Consider the following 6,334-nt stretch of genomic DNA (forward strand, 5'->3'; position numbering starts at 1 on the left):
GTCAATCTCACCGGTTTGCTGAACACAAATGATTAGACGTATCGAGTGGAAAGAGATGTTTGCAGAAAGTAAACAGAACATGATTGCAGTATAATTTATTAGTAAAGGAAACAGGAACGGGGTCCACAATTCACTAGAGGCGTCTCTCCATAAAGATAAATAGCATGTTGGGTGAACAAATTACAGCTGGGAAATTGATATAATATCGACCAATACATGACAAGATGATTACTATGAGATTTGATATGGGCATTACAACATAATATATAGACCGTAATCCAACTGCGTCTATGACTAATAATCCACCTTCAGGTTATTGTCCGAACCCCTTTCAGTATTAAGTTGCAAGCAACAGACTATCACATTAAGCAATATGTGTAAAGTAAATAATAGAATTACCCTCGGATAAAACATTGTTATTTTCTCCCTAGTAGCAACAGTACCTCTACAATCTTAGAAGTTAATGTCACTCTCCCAGAAAACTAGAGGCATGAACCTACTATCGAGCATAAATACCCCCTTTTGGAGTCACAAGTTTCCATTTGGCCAGAGTTTCTACTAGCAACGGAGAGCATGCAAGATCACAAATAACATATGACATGAATATATAATCAATATCAATATAGTATACAATCCCAGCAAATACAACATATATGATTACATAAAGATGATCTTGATCATGTAGGGCAGCTCACAAGATCTATACATGAAGCACAAAGTGGAGAAGACAACCATATAGCTACTGCTACTGACCCATAGTCCAAGGATGAACTACTCACGCATCACTTCGGAGGCGGGCATGGCAATGTAGATGCCTCCGGCGACGATTCCCCCCTCCGGCAAGGTGCCATGAAGAGCTTCAGAACCCCCCGAGATGGGTTCTGCGATGGCGGCCGCGACGGAACTTTTTGTGGATGGATGCTCGGATATCCAGGGTTTTCCCGATAAGATGCATAATAGGCGGAGGATTTAGGTCGGTGGGGTGCTTGGTGGGCCCAGACCCCCCCTTGGCGCGGGTCAGGCCTAGGCCGCGCCATGGGGTGGTTTGGCTGCCCTGTGGCGCCTCTTCGACCCCCCTATGGACTTCATCTTCATTTCGGTAAAATATTGACTTCGGATTTTGTTTCGTCCAATTCCGAGGATATTTCCTATACAACTTTTCTGAAATACAAAAATAGCAGAAAACAGAAAACAGGGAAATGACACTGTGGCATCTTGTTAATAGGTTAGTGCCGGAAATCATGTAAAAGTGCAACGAAGTGTAAGCAAAACATATATGAATTGATGTAAAACAAGCATGGAGCATCAAAAATTATAGATACGTTTGAGACGGTATCAGCCCCCCTTCGACTCCCCTCTGGACTCTGTCTTCGTTACGATAAAATATTGACTTCGACTTTTGTTTCGTCCAATTCCGAAAATATTTCCTGTACAACTTTCTGAAATACAAAAACAGCAGAAAACAGGAAACTAGCACTGTGGTATCTTGTTAATAGGTTAGTGCCAAAAAATATATATAAATGCAATAAAGTGTAAGCAAAACATATATCAATTGGTGTAAAATAAGAATGGAGTGTCGAAAATTATAGATACGTTTGAGATGTATCACACTGTCATGGCACTGGCTAATAGCGAGTTCGCTATGTGGGACGGGCTCACAATCTAGCTCTGCGAGTCGGCGCTTGTGCAGGGAGGCTGGCGACTGCTCCGGCCACGTCGACGCGTTCCAACGACGGCACACCGACTGCTACTTCGGCCTGGGATCCGTGGCCACCTTCACCACAGCCTCTTGCGTAGGCGCGGCCTGGACGCAGTTGCCGTAGCCTGCCCTTCCTCCTCCACCGCCGACGTACCAGCTCCCATGGCCGACGCTGGAGTTCATCGACCTAGTCACCGACAACGAGCAGTAGCCATTAGCTAGGTTTTAGCACGCCTTTATGACCTTTTAAAAGTATTTTTATGTTTTTTATTAATGTAAATTATGAATTTTATAAATGAAAAAAGGTATGCGTCGTGCCACTGGAGCCACCCCAACGCAAATGGACGCGCGATCGATTTCGATCATTTAGGCCGACGTAAACGGACGGGCGACGCCCCACTGGAGATGCCCTTAGATGTGATCTTGGCCCAGAATCAGCCAGTGCATGGCGTTAAAATTTATGGGCCTTTCATGGATCGGGCTAGATTCAATATACAAATAAATTGGTAGCATGTGGTTGGACTGGGTTGGTGAAACTTTAGTCCCACCTTTGCCAACATAGAAGGATGTCATCTAGGTATTGCCCGATTTCAACCTCCTTATCAGGGGAGCTCTCTTGCTACTTCTAGATGAGTTGTGTGGAAGAAAAAATGCTAGTAGAACATGAACATTTAACAGCGTAAGCGCTCGCGTGAATATTCACAACTTATAACTTTTTCTAGAAATAACTTTTTTAAATGATTATTTAGGGACGTGTTTGAAACAGCTACCGTCCATAGATCGTTTTATTTGAAACCAGAAATAAGAAGCTTGTAGTTGACAGCTTACCTTTATGCATTTCACTCTTCTTTCAGGCTATAGCTTTTACTTGACAGCTTACCTTTATGCATTTTCAGTACTTGCCGCATTACTATTGTTTACTGTCTGAGTCTTGAGAGTAGGTACATATGAGTGCTATTGGTGGACATCTCCATGCTCCATCGACGTGTGCCGCTGGTGCCGTGAACTATCTAGGAAATCTAGGTAAGTACTGATGAGTATACGTGTGTCTTGGTTCATGTGATTGCAAGATGTGTGGGTTTTTAGGGGAATTGCAGGAAATAGTTTGGTTCGTGTGATTGTAGGATCCTAATTTTACATGAAAGACTTGAAGGACCAAATTATCGATTGTGGTTGCCATTGCTATAGTCAGATTACTTGTATTAGAAAATATGGGGTAGTTTGAATCGATTATTAGTCATATTGATCTGCCGTTTTCTGTTCATTATGCCCTACTTCAAACCAATAAGCCAACGTGAGCCAGATGTAGGTATAGTATTGAATTTTAACTTATTTATACAACTTTAACACCAATAAGCCTCAATTTTCCATCTGTTCAAGGATGTGTACATTCCAAAGAATTATAGCTCATCTTAAGTTTTTCTTTACATTTGAGCACTAGCCCATGTCATACACATCGTAAATGAGTGATCCGTTGATCAATGCGAAACAAGTATATGCGATGCTGAATAATATATATTCTATGCAACTTGACTGATAATTAAGAGCATCTCCAGTCGCGTCCCATAAATAGTGCCGAATCAAGCGTTTGGGGCACGTCTCCGCTTTCTGTCGCGTTTGGGGCGCGTCGTTGTCCAGCCGCGCCCCCCCAACGCGCCCCCAAACATTAAAATAACTTATCTTTTTTTCTTTTTGCATTTTCATTTCAATAGAGAGAAGGAATTTATAGGTACAATCGAGATTTTCAAAGTAGTGCAACATATTGTAACAAATTAAACATAAAAATTGCGAACAAATATGTTGAAACTAATTTTTAAATTGCTTCTTCTTCGGTGGCCCTACCTCGTCGTCCTCACGAAGAGGTAGTGGCGTTCGACGCGTCCAGTAGCTTGTGCCGCCCTCCGACGAGTAGTCCTTGGTGTATTCATCGTCGTCCGTGCTCGCCGGCTACGCCTCCGCCTTCGCCTTCACCCGGGTCCTTGCCTCCTTCTTCGCCGCCGCCACCTCCTCAGTCGCCTCCTCCGCCTCTAGTCGTTTCCACCTGGCATCTCCATCCTCTTCATCTTCCTCCTCATGGCCATCGTCGATGACGATGGCCTTCCCCTCCTCCTCATGGCCATCGTCGGTGACGGCCTCCTCATCTTGGCCGTCATCGGCCTGCCACTCCTCCTCCTGGCTGTCCGTCGGCGGGGAACTAGAGCTGCTACGCGTGGCAGCTCTTTCCCACCAATGGCGCCATCCTGGCTGCTTCCCCTCGCTATCGGTGTCAGATGGCAAAGCGAGGTTGCTCATAGTCAGAGAGAAGTGGTTGCTCACTCCTAGAGATGAAGGGCGCCGGTCGGTTGGAGATCGGAATGCGCAGACGTAGGGGTCTTTCTGAGCGGGGATGAATGACGGCGCAGAAATCGAAGAGGGCTGCGGTTGCTTTTCCGCGGAGATCGCGCTCCATTCCGGCGGTTCGCGCGTCGATCGACGTGGTTGCTACTGCCGTGGTTCCCCTTTTCGGCAACTGCACCATCGTTGCGCGTCAATAATAGCTCCATCACGAGGTAGGCGACGGTTGGGCGTAGTTCGTGTGTCAATGACGCGTCAGGCCCGCCACTCCCCGGCTCGCTTCTTGCTCTGTTCGGCGCGCCCGAAGCATCCCCTCTGGAGCGGAGACGGTTTCGGGGCGTCGGACACCGTATTGGACCGCGACGGGCGGAAGGAGGCTTTGAAGCGCGTGACTGGGGCCGAAAAAATATCTGGCGCGCCCCAAATTTTTTTGGGATGCGACTAAAGATGCTCTTAGACACATGCGCAGCCAGGCTTAGCGATAGAAATATTTCATTGTTCAAACAAGAGATGAATCTTGAGAACTAAGTGTAAACAGTGAGCTAATGCATAGATTTGTCAGCCAAGGACTTCTCTGTTTTTCATGGCATCAATCTAGACTTTGTCAGTCTCGTGTGCACAGCTAGCACCCAGAGATCATCTTTTGCGTACAGAAATGATAACCTTCTAATACGTTGATAATGGTGGAATATTGTAGGCAACCAGATTAACTAGCCGGCTATTGTAACCTTCCATTTTTATTAGGAGATCATTTAGGAAGAAAAGCAGCGATGCAGTGGAGAAAATCAATTTGGTCTCGAGATAATGAAACTGGTCAAAACCTGCAGCATGTTTTGCGGGATCAGATTCCTGAATCCGTTGCTCAGTTTGTGCTGAACCACCAACACGAAGCCAACAACCTAGCCTAAAAGCCTGGATTCCATCGACGTAATTTAACACAGGTAAACACAAAGACGAGTAGCAAAACAGACTATGAGATGAGTTTCTCAATTTATTCTACAGAGTACTAACACGACTCTGTCTAGAAGGGGTCTAAACAGCATACATCAAGATGGCAACGCGCGCAGTCTTGAGAAATGGAATTCATGCATGGACCAAAAGCTCATGCCAGCCTTCATATCCTGCTACTGATTTCATTCAGTCATCTGAACGGTCGATTGTCGGTGGCGTTGTGCTGACAGGAGCCTGCTCATTGTTCTTGCATTCCTCTTTGGCAGGCACTGAATTTACCGGCTCAGTATCTCCATTCGGGGTAGAGTTGCCTTCCTGGCTGCTGCCGTCAGAATACCCAATTAGGGGACCAGATCCTCTAGCCTTACGTTCAGCCCACTTCAGCACATTTTTAGACTTCAGAACATTTGTAAGATCAACTCTGGGACGTTTGGCATCAGGGATCGCACCGTCAGCAACAGTAATGCCACCTCCCTCCTGACTGTAATGCAGGCTCACCTTGTCTGCAGCTGGTTTTGGCGGTTCCATCTTACCAGACTGCAGTCCTAGCTCCTCAATGGAGCAATGGAGGATCGTCTTCTGCGGAGCTGGCTTTGCAGCTTCATCTTCAAGCTTCTGCATATCTGGTTCTGACCCAACTTGATTTTCCAGTACATCAGGAAGCGGCAATCGAGTTGCGACATCTTTTCTGGGCGGAAAATTGAGCCATCTATCACCAACCCACTCGAATGAGCACCGCAGGTCCCCCTCGACGATCTCCCTAACTATCTGCTCTCCTGTAAAATTTGAAAAACATGAAAACGTTTTGCTAACAAACTGAATACTAGAGGAGCACAAGGGAAACAAGATCACATGGCAAACAGAAGTATTAGTCACCTGGGAAATATACTCTTACACTGCCGACAGTTTTCGGCTCCACCACGACCCCCTCCCACCATCCGTCTTGCAACCGTACGTCAACAACTGTCCCAACGGTCACCGGAGATGGGGTATTGGGCAAATCTGATGGTGAAGGGCGAATCATCGGTCTCCCAGTACAGCGTATGCCCAGCTTGTCAGGTTGAGCAATTCTTTGCAGTTTAAGCCATTCCTGCAAAAGAAAGCCAATGCTAGATTAAGACTAATTTCTAACTCATACTGCATAATCATCAACCCATTTGATTAAGTACCGTAGAAAGGACTGCAATGTTGGGCAGAAATAATAAACCAACCTTGAGATGTCCTCTCCCTTCGGCGTGACGGATATCTTCGTACTTGACCTTTATTTGAATGAGATCGTCCTCGAGCTTCATCTTTACTATCAAACCTGTGAACCAACAGCCCCTGATGCCGCTGTCCTGGGACAGGACT

Source organism: Lolium perenne, chromosome 5 (genome assembly GCF_019359855.2).
Source record: "Lolium perenne isolate Kyuss_39 chromosome 5, Kyuss_2.0, whole genome shotgun sequence".
In the NCBI taxonomy this organism is placed as follows: Eukaryota; Viridiplantae; Streptophyta; class Magnoliopsida; order Poales; family Poaceae; genus Lolium; species Lolium perenne.